Source organism: Mustela nivalis, assembly GCF_964662115.1.
Source record: "Mustela nivalis genome assembly, chromosome: 10".
Lineage (NCBI taxonomy): Eukaryota > Metazoa > Chordata > Mammalia > Carnivora > Mustelidae > Mustela > Mustela nivalis.
This window is the reverse complement of record NC_139029.1, coordinates 88,786,350-88,802,710: the sequence shown is the minus strand read 5'-3', so window position 1 is coordinate 88,802,710 and position 16,361 is coordinate 88,786,350. Positions and strand designations below refer to the sequence as shown.

At 35.7% G+C, this 16,361-nt stretch overlaps 1 protein-coding gene and 1 long non-coding RNA gene across 8 annotated transcripts in view; one reads left to right on the top strand and one right to left on the bottom strand.

Annotated features, from left to right (window-relative positions):
- Positions 1-16,361, bottom strand: part of NTNG1 (netrin G1) — a 344,202-nt gene that overhangs the window by 300,850 nt on the left and 26,991 nt on the right. The window lies entirely within an intron of this gene.
- Positions 97-14,454, top strand: LOC309842993. Its single transcript, XR_014299900.1, has 3 exons — positions 97-165; positions 1,020-1,191; positions 14,054-14,454. It is a non-coding gene; the product is annotated as an uncharacterized lncRNA (long non-coding RNA).

Below are 16,361 nucleotides of genomic sequence, written 5' to 3'. Positions count from 1 at the left end.
TGGAGATACTTTGTTTGTCACAATGGGGTGTGTGTATGACTGGATTCCGATGGTTAGAGGCCAGGGATGCATCTCAACAGCCCACAGTGTATATGACAACCATCTACAAGGAATTATCCAGGTCCACATACCAATTGCTCCAAGGCGGAGAAACTCTGCCATAGAGTATGTATGCTTGTTCAAATGAGAGGTAAAAAGGAACCAAACTAGGCAAATTGCAATGAGAACTGAATGGAAGAAACAAGAACAAAAGGCATTTGAGGCACCCTGGATGTGGCATATGAAAATTAGAAACCTTTGCAAATATAGATTATGAACAGTTATATTCTGTTTATCCATTTTAATGAATTCCCTAATGTAGTACTGTACTGTATTTAACCTGCAAAATTCAGTATACTCCCATTCAGATAAGCACCAGCACCATCCTTGAGCTTTACTATAAGAGTAATGCAGTTCATTCCTGTCAACTAATGCAGCTAATGGTGATGTTAAGATTTGCACTTTGTTAACAAATGAACTCTTAAATTCTTAAATTTAAGAAACTCTTAAATTTAAAATTTAAGCAACTCTTAAATTCCTTAGCTAAGAATCAACAGAGCTGAGTTATTTATAAGAGTTAACTCAGTGAAATTCTTTCTCCAAAGCATCTTGGTTTCAGATATTTAGGGTAAATGTATAATTTTTCATGTCTATGAAAACACCTAGTGATTTTTTTAAAAAGATTTTTATTTATTTATTTGACAGAGAGAGAGGAAGAGAACACAAGCAGGAGGGGCAGGAGAGAGAGAGGAGAAGCAGACTCCCCATTGAGCAGGGAGCCTGACTCAGGGCTCAATCCCATGATCCTGGGATCATAACCTGAGCTAAAGGTAGATGCTTAACTGACTGAGCCAACCAGGCGTCCCTAGAGTGAAGGCACAGTTTTCATGTCTGTGAAAGCGCCTAGTGATTATTACTTTGATTTCAGAAACAAATAATGTATACAGTAGACCCCCTTATCTGTGGCTTTGCTTTCTGAGGTTTTGGTTATCCTTGGCCAACCACAGTTTAGAGGCAGATGACATCTTCCTTCTGATGCATCATCAGAAGGTCCATAGTTGCCTAACACTGTGTCACAATGCCTACATCATTCCTCTCACTCCAGCTCATCACATAGGCATTTTGTCATCTCACATCATCACAAGAAGATGGGTAAGTATAATAAGACATTTTGAGAGATAGAGAGAACACATTCATATAATTTTTACTATGGTATATTATTGTAACTGTTCCATTTTATTATTAGTTATTGTTAATCTCTTACTGTGACTAATTTATAAATTAAATTTTACCATAGGTATATATGTTTAGGAAAAAACACTGGGTTCAGTACTGTCTGTGGTTTTAGGTATCCACTCGTGTCTTGGAACATAACCTCCACAAATAAGGAGGGACTCTATTATCTCCCTTAAAAAGTGATTGGTTAAGTGTAGCTGAATGGGGAAAAAAGGGTAACCATAGGAAATGGGCAACCATTCGACTTTCTCTAAATCAATCTCCCCTACCATCATGTTACTCTATAGACCATTACTTTCTTTGCAACAAGACTTTATAATCAAAAGCTGCAGCTTTCCCATGCCACAGAAAGTTCTTTGAGGGTAGGAACCTCATCTTACTCAACTTCCTTTCCCTCTCAGTGCCTGGCCTTGAAAATGGAGGGTCCTCAATAAGTAGCTATTGATTTGTACTGAATTGCTAAATTTAATTTCAAACCGCCCCCAGCAAGAATCTGTACTTGTCAACACTAAAATTACTTATAATCCTATGCAGAACATAACCAACTGACAAAGTTATGAATCTTTCCAAAACTGGCCTTAGAACTTCTTGTGGTTCTCACCATGCATATTGTAAATGAGTTTGGAATTTGCATGCCAAGTTGAAATATGGTGCCCTAGAGAATTTCTATGATTGATCTCATTCAAGCAAATTTACTCATTGTCCCCCAATACCTCACTATAATTAGAGACTGGCGTTTTGTTTCAACTTACGTAATAGTTTTTCATAGAAGACATCTGTCTTGTAACTTGCCTAACTCTCTAAGGGGAAAAAAAAACACAGAAAGAAAAGGGAAAAACAATACCTCAGTGACATTAATTATACCAGCATGTTTTCCAGTGCTTTGGAAAGGGGACTCTGAGCATTGATTGCCACTGAAGTGAGACCTAAAGGATATTTTACAGTTCTGAAAGCCCTACTTATGTTCTTTTTTTTTTTTAAGATTTTTTTTTTTAATTGGACAGAGAGATCACAAGTAGGCAGAGAGGCAGGCAGAGAGAGAGAGGAGGAAGCAGGCTCCCCACTGAGCAGAAAGCCGGATGTGGGGCTTGCTCCCAGCACCCTGGGATCATGACCTGAGCTGAAGGCAGAGGCTTAACCCACTGAGCCACCCAGGCGCCCCCCTACTTATGTTCTTATGGCTCTAAGAATCTAGTAATAATCTAGGGTAATAATCAGTTTCTCCTATTAAGTTGCCCAAAGCAGTAGCCTGGTGAGTGCTAGGGCCAGGATCCCTTCACAGGTTGTTGAATTTTACAATGCCTCTTGCTTTCCAACACAGACTGAGCAGGATAGAACATACCAGTAGGTAGAGGTCCTTCAAACCCCCAGGATAGACTTGAAAAGAAACCTCATATCCTGCTTGCAGTGTGGTTGGACTTCATTCATCCCAATAAACTGCTTCTTTTTGAGCTTAGAGTTTTTATGAAGCATCCTAGAAGAACTACTGTATTGAGGTCTGCTGGGCAAGTACAACTTAGTTGTGAAATTCAGAAAGCACTAGCTGAATCTGAAGCTCGTATTGTAAGTGCTCTTGTGTACTTAACAGTATTCAGCATTTATGCATTCATCAAACATACATTAATCAAGTAAATAAATAAAATATTTACATTGCAAAAATACAGGTCAACATTTTGAAGTTCATTCATTTATTCATTCATTCAAGCACCCACTATTTATTATCTATTATATATCAGGGATGGTACTAAATTCTATGAATATGGCTGAATTATCCTTGCACTTGAAGAAATGTATAGGTTTGTATTTCATTCTTGACTCTGAGTTTTCATTAAAATTACTTGGACAATTAAACAATCTGTGAACTTCATCTCCAAAGATAGGACCCAAACACTGGAATTTCTATTTCTTAAATATCATTTTTTTTTAAGATTTTATTTCTTTATTTGACAGACAGAGATCACAAGTAAGCAGAGAGGCAGGCAGGGAGAGAGAGGGGAGGAAGCAGGCTCCCCGCTGAGCAGAGAGCCTGATGTGGGGCTCGATCCCAGGACCCTGGGATCATGACCTGAGCTGAAGGCAGAGGCTTTAACCCACTGAGCCACCCAGGGGCCCCCTTAAATATCATTTTAATTTAATACATTTTCAAGCGCTTTTTATTTCGTGAAAGCATCCCATCATTTCCTAAGCCTGTGAAACACAGTGACTTCAAGTGAAACAAGCTCAAATTTACTTCCATTTCACCTACACCATACAAGTCTTTAATTATTAGAAATATGAAATATAAAATAAAAAATAAAAGAATCTTGTTACAAAACAGCATATACAAGTACATTTAAATGGTTGGTTTTTAATATTTATATTTTCAAGAATATCTGTAAAGCAATAGAGTATAATGGTTAAGAAAACAGCATTTGGAATCATATATTCAACTTTGAGTCACAGTCAGCCATTAACTATTGGCAGTGAAAGCCCAAGCTTTCAAGTTTAATAACTTCAGTACGATTCAAACATTGGCATTTCTTAAAAACACCCCAGCAAAGAGTGAGGTCCTTACTCTAATTGGTGACTACACAAACAAACAGGAGATCACAGTACAGTGGTGTAAATGCTATCGCAGGCATAGACAAGATGTTTTGGGAGCCCTTTGGAAGGCTATAAAAATCAGTCTCCTAAGCATGAGGGTAGGGGTTGGTCACGGAAAGCTTTAGCAATAAAAGTAGACTATAGCTTACTATAGTTTCTACAGAAAAAGGAAAGTTCTTCTAAGAAGGGTCAGAGAAGAAGGAGGGAGTGAGAGAACAAAGAATTAAGAAAATAAGCAAGAAGAGATGTGTATTTTAGCACAATAAACTAAAGGGCAAACATCCAACCAACCTCTGGATTCCACAGTGGAAATTCAGGAAATTCAACTCAAACATCAGCAGTGTGTCCCTGAACAAATTACTGAACCTCTTTGACACCCCCCTTTTTTAAAAAAAGATTTTATTTATTTATTTGATAGAGAGACAGCAAGAGAGGGAACACAAGCAGGGGGAGTGGGAGAGGGAGAAGAAGGTTTCCTGCTGCAGGACCCTGGGATCATGACCTAAGCCAAAGGCAGACGTTTAATGACTGAGCCACTCAGGCACCCCTGATCCTTTTATTCATTTACAAATTGAGGACAATTATAGGTATATCACAGGGTCATTATAAAGAACAGATAATGTAGCATAAAACTCTCAATAAATGCCATCATCAAGTAGATAGAGATGATTCACATGCAGATACTCTTCAAATATTACTATATTGTAGTGATTGGATTAAAATTTGTTTGTTTAGAAGATTGAAACCTCAAGATCAAATAAACACAATCATAATCTATCTTCCTGCAGTTAGATACTACTTTTTAATGACACATTAATCCTGAACAGGACTCAATTTTCTTCTCCCAATAGTAGTATTGACTAATGTAATGCATTGATTCATCAAGATCAGAAATCTCTGAAGGAATTAGAATGAGATTTAAATTCTACAGAAATGAATTCTAAAACTCAAATCTCTCTTCCAGGCCTAAGAATAAACACTCCATGTGACAATGGAGTCTTTTGATGCCTGTCTTAGAATGGGGGCAAAAATATAGAGCTATGATTATTTTCTCATTTTATTTTATTGCTTTAAATAAGAACTTCTTAAACATCTCACACTACTTTTACCATATAGGCATGCTCTTCCTTAAGATCCAGAGGGCTATAAACCTTTACTCCCAAAGTAACAGGTGTGTTGGAACATTATTGAAAGATGCTGGGTTTGGCATATAATTTTGCAGGGAAAGCAAAATGTTGCAGGTCATATTTCATTGTCAAAGAAACATTGGCTCAATTCTTTACTTCTTTCCTGTCCTAAACAACAGACAAACACAGACAAACAAAAGTATGGGATATTTAATTTATCTATTACTGAAAAAGAGAAATACCAATCCCTTTCAACTAAGGCTTTGAAATTGGTATTTCTAAAGAATTTAAAGTCTTTAATGTATCCAACTCTAGAAATAAAAAAAAAAAATTTAAAAAGCATAAAGAGGTAAAGGAACAATAGGAAATGGAAAAGACTTCTAGAATAGTGAATTATAAGGAGATTTTTAAGGTGCGCTGAAAAAAAAAATGCATTCTGGCTGGATATATCTCAGTAAATCTTTAAAGCACTGCTACTTTTATTCTTTGATAAATATCATATAATGGCTTAGAAGGGAAGTGTAATTTCAATTCTTACTACAGAGCCATTATGATGTTCTTGTGGACCAGTTAATATATTACTGAGCTCTCCTATACCAATCTCATACCAACCTGAAAACAGAAAAGTCTTCTCTTCTGAATGAGGTGATTTCTCTAGAAAGTCAGCTGTTCTCAAAAGTCAAGTTGATTCATATAGATTGCAGAAGGATACTACCAAGCTCTCTACTTTAGAATTTCCAAGAAAAATTATTTTCACATACCATAAACATTCTATCAAGTACCTATTGCTTTTAAAAATGCTAGGGTGTTTTTTTCTTTCTGTATTTTTCAAGTATCTATTAATGAATTTATGTTCATGAGAGTCCTCAGTGAGAGGATATAGAAAAAGCAGTCTATAATTTAAGGCAAACCCTTAATCAAATGCATTTCACAAAAATTCCATTCCCAATGGTTGCCACATTCCAAAAATGGCTGAACCAAATGACTGGTCACTTTTCTTCTCCAGAGACAGTACAGTTAAGATAATTTTTAATTTTTGGATTCTGGAATTTTGACTTCATGAATTATAACATAGCATACAAATTAAACATAAGAAGTTAAAATCAACTGCCAAGATTTTTGCTAATTGTGTGGCTTTGGCAATGACATAACTTCTCTGTGCTCCACCACCCTCGTTTGAAAAATGGGGCAATCACATTACCTAATTATTGGAGTTGTTAACACATAAGTTTTTATAATAGTGCCTCATACGTAATAGGCACTCATTAGAAGTTACCTTTTCATATACTATTGCAAAGTCACCAAGAACTCTCTTGGCAGAGAATAGGTTTAAAATTAGGGATGAATCCCACCTCAGTCCATACTAGCTTAGTGATGACGGACAAAACTATTTGACTTCTTGGAGACAGTGTTCTCAAGACTAAAATAAAAAAAATAATACCTACCTCATAATCGTTTAAGGATTAAACAAGTAACAAGCGAAGTACTTGCTGTATAGTCAGGCGGTTACCTGAAGAGCATGTAACAGCTAACACAAACAGATAGTATATATACTAGATTGTCAGGTTGGTAAAGGAAGAAAAGCAAGAGGCTGGAGAGTAAGTTAAAATCTGGTTCTAAAAACTCCTGGATCCCTCATCCACCATCTCCCTTCCCTTCCCCACTCTAGAAAAATCCAGGCTGTTGATGAAAGTATTTCCGTGTCCCTATGCGAATGAGAGACTAGAAAATCAGTGAGGAGTTCAGTGAGGAGTACAGTCTGCCTTGGGCGCCATACTGACTCTGACAAAGTTAATCGTAACTTCAGAGGCTCTGGAAGTACTGTGGGTCTTAAGAAGATGGGTGATTACCTATGTCTATGAAGGGCGGGGAAATGGAGTTTAATGTGATCGATGCAGCAGGTGTGTTGTGACAAATGCTGGGAACTACAGCAGTCCCACAGCCCCACAGAAGCTTGGCAGAACAGCCAGAGAGCCTCTGAACCCCTGCTGGGGCACACAACAGTAGACTAATGGAAGCTAAGGAGACTCCAAAACAACCCAGTGTCTTTGAGGCAGCCTGAGGAGTGAAGGAAGAAAAACCTTAATCCCAAATCTTAAACCTCCTTTCCGTGCTTTCTGCCAAAGATTTTAAGATTGTGAAAGGCCACTGGGGAGGAAAAAGGGACGTTTGCTAGGCAATAGAAGGAATCTAAGTCCAAAACTCAGAGTTGGTACAGAATGGATAGAGAAAATTAGGAAGTATTGTAGTTAAACGTGTACGTAATGAGAAAAAAAAATTAAGTATTTGCTGAGCATTTTCAAACATCAATAACTCAGCCATTTATATTTTTAAATATTAAAAAGGGCACAGAGTGTGGTATTGATTTGAAAATACAGAAATGTCATGCTAAAAAATGTATCTGGTTTTGAACTGACAGTCAGACAGTCAGTCTGATTTTATTCACATACTAAGGGCTACACACTTCAACATAATGAAATTTTGCCTTTTTAAAATGTGGGTTAGGACACTCAATATTTGTATGGTGCAACAAGTAATAATGGCTCCATTATTAATTGCCTACTCTTATTAAAAAGTTCCAATAAAAAAGAAATGGGAGCCAAGATATAGTTTATAATGTGAAAAACAGTTGCCTATTATTTTATTTTGGGGTCAGCAAGGTCACTTGATAAATTATGATGTGTTTTCTAAACATGACCTATAATTGCTGTTTTTAAAACAAAACATAAATAATACCAAATGGTAAATCCAATTAATTCATTTCCAACTGGTTTTGATTATCAGCATCAATAATTATGTTCAGTTTGTATCTGGTTATTAACCTTAATGATACTCTATCTGCCATTTAAGTAATTACTTTTTTATCAGCATCATCAGTAACAATAATTTTTGCTTATAATTAGTTGATTTGTCATTCATTAAGACTGCTAAATTATCCTATTAAATCATCATCCACAAGATGATCATAAAGATAAATGAAATATTGCATGGGTACTGAAATTTGTCACTCACTTGAATTTTGAAGGATGACACAGACATGTCCCCTTCCCCCCCAAAAAGAGAAATGATTTATTTATCTTCTTTAGGCTCTAATACCCCTTTAACTTCACTTCCTTTAGGTCCTAAATTATATTTTTAGGTAAGAAACCTAAATAGCTAAACACTTTGAAAACAGTTTTCTTAATTTTCTTAAAAAGCAGATGTGAGGGTCTTTTTCAAGTGTCAACTCACTAAGCTACAGTCACCGGTTATTCAAGCACTAATTTAGGTGTTGCTATGAAGGTATTTTATAGATGTTATTAAAAAGTCCATAATCAGTTGGCTTTTAAGTAAAGAAGATTATCCTAGATAGTCAGGGTGGGCCTAATCCAATCAACAGGAAAACTCTAAGAGCACAGTCCATGATTTCCTGAAGAAGAAGAAAGTGTGTCTACAGAGGAGAGCAACTTCAGAACATGCCTGAGAGTTCAAGCCTACCCTTTCTGACAACCTGCCTTATAATTTCTGACTTGCCTAGCCATCCTCCATAATCACATAAACCAACTCTTTGTAATACTTTTCTTAGTATATATCTCCTAATAGTTCTGCTTCCCTGGTTGGACTCTAATACAGCAGACTATTACAAAGTGGCTTAGGAATTGTATCAGAAAGATGAGAGAGTAGAAAGTACTCCTTGACCTAAAATGGATAGCTCACCATTTAAAATTTTATTAGTAGAAAGTCATTCACTTCTTTGTGTGAGCCTATAAAAATATAGATATTTCTAGAAGGGGTAACATCATAAACTATTCCTATTAAGACCCCTCCCTCCTTAGAGATTCCCAATTCCCAGTTAAGACACTAAGAGGGTGAAACTCATGAAGAACAGTTGTAATGACAAGGTGTAGAGTACAAAGCAAATGGAAGTGTTGCTACCTCATAGCTTGGCCAAGGGCCAGTCCTGTCAAAACCAGTATTGCTCCATTCATTATATCCCCACTCAGTTATAAACTTGCCTTCTTCCAGGCATGCAAGACCTTAGAGAAATGAACACCTTATAGGATTACATTATTAAAAGGACAATCATACCATGTTTCAAGATGCTCTGCAGAAAATCTGGAAAGTATACATATACATGAAGACTAAATAACATATTACTAAAGAATGAATGGATCAACCAAGAAATCAAAGGGGAAATAAAACAATTCATGGAGGGCTAGTGCTCACAGAGGCTGAGGCTCCACCTGCTGGCAAGACTTAGCCCCGCTGCATTTTATTTATTTTTTCATGGTTTTGCAGAGACTTAAGTTTTATGGATTAGGTTAAACTCTGGACCTTCTCAAAGAGAACCCATTTTTTTTTCCCCAAAATGGCAGCCTCCAACTGTACACAATTGTTAGTTCTATACTAGGTGATGCAGAGAGAGAGCAAGCATTTCAGCACCTACAATTATGGAACTTATATTGTCAGGAGAATAAGACATGGCTTCAGAGAAGTTAAGAATGTAAAGGATCCTATAGAAATTCAAACCCTAGTGAATAAAGTCAAAGGAGACATTGGAACAATTCATTGACAGGTCTACTTCAGCCAACTGTATTTGACTGACAAGCTTATCATTAAGAAAACAAGGGGGACTTTAGGGAGCTGGGACCAGCCACCACTACAGCTGTGGACCACCTTCAGCATTCATTCTGCTCCGGGGTTGGGGGCTGCCAATAGACCACAAGTGGCCTCTTATATCAGTTTAAAATAGCCTCTTTCTCTGTCTGCCCTGTATGAGCTGATAAACTGAGTTGGGTTTCTATTCTTCTACAGCCTTAGTGAAAAATGATGGTTGTCTGTCTCTCCTTGGTTCAAGTGCGAAAATGAAGAGCTAGAGCTCACTGAGAATAATGCTGTGTATTATTTCATCTCCTCTCCACCCCCCCCCCCTTTGCATCTCATCACCACTGGCACAGAGCACCTACACACTTTGTTTCTTCATTAAACAGAACTTTCTCCCCCCACCCCCCACCCCCCAAAATTCAGGGAGACAAATGAAAATGAAAACACAATGGTCAAAAATCTTTGGGACACAGCAAAAGCTGTTCTAAGAGGAAAGATTATGGCATTACAGGCCTTTCTCAAGAAGCAAGAAAAAAATCAAATGAACAATCTAACCTTACACCTAAAGGAGCTAGAAAAAGAAGAACAAAAAAAGCCATGAGCTAGTAGAATAAAATAATAAAGATGAGAGCAGAAATAAATGAAATAGAAACTACTAAAATAATGAAACCTGAATCTGGTTCTTTGAAAAGATAAAAAAAATTGATAAACCTTTAGCCACACTCATAAAGGGGGGGGGGGAGAAAGAGAGAGAGAGAGAGAACTCAAATAAATAAAATCAGAAATGGAGGAAAAATAACAACTGACACCACATAAATACAAATGATAATAAAATATTATGAAAAATTGTATGTCAACAAATCGGAAAATCTAGAAGAAATGGATAAATGCCTAGAAACATAAAATCTTCCAAAACTGAAACAGAAAGAAATAGAACAGATTGAGCACTAGCAATGAAATTGAACTGGTAATAAAAAAATAACAAAGACCCGGTGGCTTCATAGGTGCATTGTACTAACATTTTAAGAGCTAATACTTATTTTTATCCAACTATTCAAAAAATAGAAGAGGAAGGAAAGCTTCCAAATTTATTCTATGAAGTCATTACCTTGGTATCAAAACCAGATAAAGACGCAGAAATAAAAGAAAAATAAAGACCAATATCGCTGATGAACACAGGTACAATAATCCTAAACAAAATATTTGCAAGCCAAATCCAACAATATACATTTAAAAAAGCATTCACCACAATTGAATGGGATTCATTCCAGGGATACAGTATGGTTCAGTACTTCCAAATCAATCAATGTGCTACATCACATTAACAAGAAGGATAAAAACCATATGATCATATGGATAAAAGCCATATGATCACCTTAATAGATGCAGAAAAAACATTTGACACAATGTAACATCCATTCATGATAAGAACTCTCAATGAACTAGGTTTAGAGGAAACATACCTCAACATGATAAAAACCATATATGAAAAACCCACAACCAACATCTGTGGCTGAGTTTTTCCTCCAAAATCAGTAACAGTTCCACTCTGACCACTTTTATTCACCACAGTATTGCAAGTCCTAACTACAGCAATCAGATAAGTAAAAAAAAGTCAAAGACATCCAAATTGTTTAGAAAGAAATAAAACTTCCACTATTTGCAGATGACATGATAATCTATGTAGAAAACCCAAAAGATTCCACCAAAATGCTATAACCGATAGATGAAGTCAGTAAAGTTGCAGGATCAAAATTAATACAGAGAAATCTGTTTCATTTCTAAATGAAGAAGCAGAAAAAGAAATTAAGAAAACAATCTCATTTGCAATTACACCAAAAAGAATAAATCCTAGGAAGAAACTTAACCAAAAAGGTGAAAAAGAACTGTATTCTGAGAACTATGAAACACTGATGAAATAAACTGTAGATGACCCAAACAAATGGCAATATATTCCATACTCATGGGTGGGAGAATAAATATTATTAAAATGCCCATGCTACCTAAAGCAATCTACAGACTTAATGCAATCCCTATCAACATAACAACATTTTTCATAGAACTAGAACAAATAATCCTAAAATTTATATGGTACCACAAAAGACCATGATAGCCAAAGCAATACTGGGAAAGAACAAAGCTAGAGATATCACAATCCCAGATATCAACATACACTACGAATCTGTAGTAATCACAACACTAAGATAATGGCACAAAAACAGACACACAGATCTATGGAACAGAACAGATAATCTAGAAATAAACCCACACTTATATAGCCAATTAATCTAAGAAAAAGGAAGCAAAAGTATACAATGGAAAAAAGACAGTGTCAAATGTGACTGGGAAAACTGGACAGCTATATGCAAAAGAATGAAACTAAACATACTTTCTTATATACACAAAAATAAACTGATAATGCACTGAAGACCTAAATGTGAGGCCTGAAACCAATAACATCCTAGAAGAAAACAGGTAGTGGTTTCTTTGACATTGTCCACAGAAACATTTTTCTAGGTATGTCTCCTCAGGCAAGTGAAACAAAAGAAAAATTGAAGGATTGGGATTATGCTAAAATAAAAACTTTTGCACAGCAAAGGAAACCATCAACAAAACAAAAAGGCTACCTACTGAATCAGAGAATATATTTACAAATAATATATCCAATAAGGGGTTAATATAAAATAGCTAAAGAACTTACACAACTCAACACCAAAAAAAAAAAAAAAAAAAAAAAAAAAATCCAATTAAAAATGGCAGAGGACCCGAATAGACATTTTTCCAAACAAGATATACAGATGGCCATCAGAGACACAGAAAGATGCTCAACATCACTAATCATCAGGAAAATGCAAATTAAAACCAAAATGACGTATCACTTTATACCTGTCAGAATGGCTAAAATCAAAAACACAAGAAATAACAAGTGTTAGTGAGGATGTAGAGAAAAAGGAAACCTCATGCATTGTTGGTAGGAAAGCAAATTAGTGTAGCCAATGTGAAAAGCTGTTTGGAGGTTCCTCAAAAAAATTAAAAATAGAATTATTGTACCATCCAGTAATTCTACCACTGGGTATTTACCCACCTCCCCCAAGCAAAAAAAAAAAAAAAAAAACAGTGAAGACACTAATTCAAAAAGATATATGCTCTCCTACGTTTACTGCACCATTATTTACAATAGCCAAGCTAGGGAAGCAACGAGGTCATACACTGATCTATGAATAAAGAAGTTTTATATATATATATATGATGGACTATAAATTTTATATATATATGTATATATGTGTATATATATTATATATTATTATATATATATTATATATATATTATATATATAATATATATATAATGGAATATTACTCAGCCATAAAAAAGAATAAATATTGCCGTTTGCAACAACATGGACGAACCTGGAGGGTATAATGCTAATTGAGATATGTCAGACCAAGACAGATACCATATGATTTCACACCTATATGGAATTTAAGAAACAGATGAACAAAGGAAAAATAACAAACAAAAGCCAGACTCAAATACAGAGGACAAACTGTGGTTGCCAGAGGGGAGTGAGTGGGGGCATGGGTGAAATAGATAAAGGGGGATTAAGAACATACTTATCTTGATGAGTATTGAGAAACATATAAAACTGTTGAATCATACTGTATACCTGCAACTAATATAACATTGTATATTAATTATACTTCAATTTAAAAAGCTGTAAAATACTCTATAAGATCCACCCACTCAAGAAAACAGAGTGTGACACATAAATGACTGAGTCAAAGAATCTATGTCTAGATTAACCTCTCTCAAATGGCTAGTTCTATTTTTGCTATACCAATAAATGAGGATACGGGTTTGGGAGGAAAAAAGGTCAGCCTGCATATATGAAGAACTTCACAATGTTTTCAATTAGCAATAATCGTGCCTCGAATAAACCTCATTGGTACGATACTGCCACTGCGCAAAGCTGAGAACTTCACAATGTTTTGGCAAATTTCAGACTGGCAAAACATGACGCATATTTAAAGTTGGTTAATTTGGGGCACCTGGGTGGCTCAGTGGGTTAAAGCCTCTGCCTTCAGCTCAGGTCATGATCCCAGTGTCCTGGGGTCGAGCCCGGCATCCGGCTCTCTGCTCCGCGAGGAGCCTGCTTCCTCCTCTCTGCCTGCCTCTCTGCCTACTTGTAATCTCTGTCTGTCAAATAAATAAATAAAATCTTAAAAAAAAAAAGTTGGTTAATTTAATCGATTTTTTAGATACTTAAGATATTTCTATAGATTTTGCTGCTGGTTGTTTTTATGATAAACGGTATAGAGGTCACAGATACTGCTAGAGATATGGAAATAATTATACTTGTTCTTATGCTCACCCAGGATGCAATTCAAAAGAGAACAATTTTAAAATAGATTTACTACTGGGTTTATTTTGTTGACCTTGACAAATGTCACCTCAATGTTGTTCCACTTCTATTTTTCCTCAAGGGAGAAGAGCTGCTTATGAGCAGGTGAAGGTAGAAGCACATGGTCAAGTTAAAGCACAGAGAGAGAAACATTTTAAGCTGTCCAGAATATTAACAAGGAATACGATTTGCTTATCTCCTGAACATAGCGTCTTTTTTTGTAGATTAGTAACTACTTCATTATAGCCATGAATTTAGAGCTTCCTGAAATTATTTATATTAGAACCTAGTATTAAGGTCATTTTTTTTTCCTTAACATGATCCTAAAATGGAAATGAGAACTTTACCCATGATTTCCTATGATAATTGTGGACTTGCATTCAAGAAAAGAAGGAAAGAAAAGCCATCAGAAGCAACATTTGAGAACTGCCTTCCTCATTTTAGACTACAACTATATGAATAATCTTCTATTTTTACAGTAAAGCTCCCATTATTTATACTGTGAAATTGCAGACTACCTTTTCTCCAGAGATCTCAAAGTTCTTTTCTGGTATCAATTTGTCAGTAGCCCAATGTCTCTGATTCTATGGAGTCCAGAGGAATCTGTTCAAGCATTATTTCTGTGAAAGCCTTTCAGAGACTTTATAACAACCCAAACTATGGAGAGCATCAATAATGACTGCAAAGTTCTTTTGCCAAGTGCTTATTAACTAACAAAAGATATCTCCATTAGAAGAAAAGTGTATGGGGGTGCCTGGGTGGCTCAGTCGGTTAAGATTAAGCGGCTGCCTTTTTTTTGTTGTTGTTCATTTTATTTAATTTGTTTATTTTTTAATGTTTTTTTAATATAATTTTTTATTTTTTATAAACATATATTTTTATCCCCCGGGTACAGGTCTGTGAATCACCAGGTTGGCTCCAGTCATGATCCCGGGGTCCTGGGATCAAGTCCCGTGTTGGGCTCCCTGCTCAGTGGGGAACTTGCTTCTTCCTCTTCCACTCCCCTGCCTTTGTTCCCTCTCTCACTGTCTCTCTATCTCTCTCTGTCAAATAAATAAATAAATAAGAAGAAAGTATGGCTTTGAAAAACTGTGAAAACTCAAGGGCAATGTATTTACATCCTTCTTTAATCTACTCAAGCTTTCATTCAAAGATTAAATTTACACATATTACATACTGATACAGTGCCCGGTAAAGTATACGCAATAAAAATTAATTACTTTAATTTTATAAATATGTTATAATTCAACATCTATTATGTATTGGTTATTGTGACTTAGAGCAAGTCATTAACCTTTTCAAATTTTATAAAATGGGGCTTTTCTACCTGTATATGAGGATTAACATTACTCAAGATGCATGAGACCATTTTTTAAGTTATTTCTCATACAAATATGAACTTTTGGTATAATAAACCTGGGACTTGAACATCAGACACTTTAGAAATTTAACACTGATAATAATGAATTATATGTAATAATATTAAACTGGGAAAAACGTTAACACTGATATTCTGCCGTTTCTGGAGAGATTCCTTCAGAATAAAGTTCTTGGCGATCATGCATAAATTCATGGCACTGTAAGGATGACTGTAGGCAGACTCATGAAGTTATGAAGATTTGTTCTGGAGCATTGCGAAGCAAATTTTAAAAAGGCATTCAAGCAGTTTTATATATGTTTCTAACTGGAAAACAATGGTAAAACTAATAGCCCAGTGTGCCAGTGAAAATGTCATATAGTCCTAAATGAGTATTTTGGGAGAAGAAGGAACACTGAGCTTTGGGGTAGGATTGTGGAAGACCCTCTGTGTATCAGAGCATATGGACATAAACTAGGTTACGTTGCTTGTATTTGAATTCTATGTTCATTTGACCTTTTACTATTCTCACCTTCGAACAAGGACACAAACCCAAGATACGTAATGACATTACCCATGCCTTTGATATGTAATCATCTATTGTTATGTTTTATATAGCTCAATTATGTAAGTCTCATCTCTCCAGCAAAGATTTTGGTAGGCAAAGGCCTTGAGTCAAACCAAGGGTCTGGTATGTATTAAGAGTGACTTTTCTTACACCATGTTTTACAGATATCAAAGCTAATTATTTCAGTCAACCTTCATAAAAACCATGCAAAAGAACCAGGAACTCTGAAAGTTTAAATAGGTAAATTGTCCGAAATTACTTGGTTAGGCCTCAATAAGTATTTATTGAATTGAATCTCTGCATCATGTTAAGGACCTATGATTTGTGATCACTGAGCTTGCAAATACGTTATAAGAATTGCAGTGCCTTGTATGGCACGTTCCCCTATTTTGTATAGTACTTTGTATTTTACAAAGTGCCTTCACCTACATAATTGTGTTTAATGATTGATATCTTAGAGAGTGA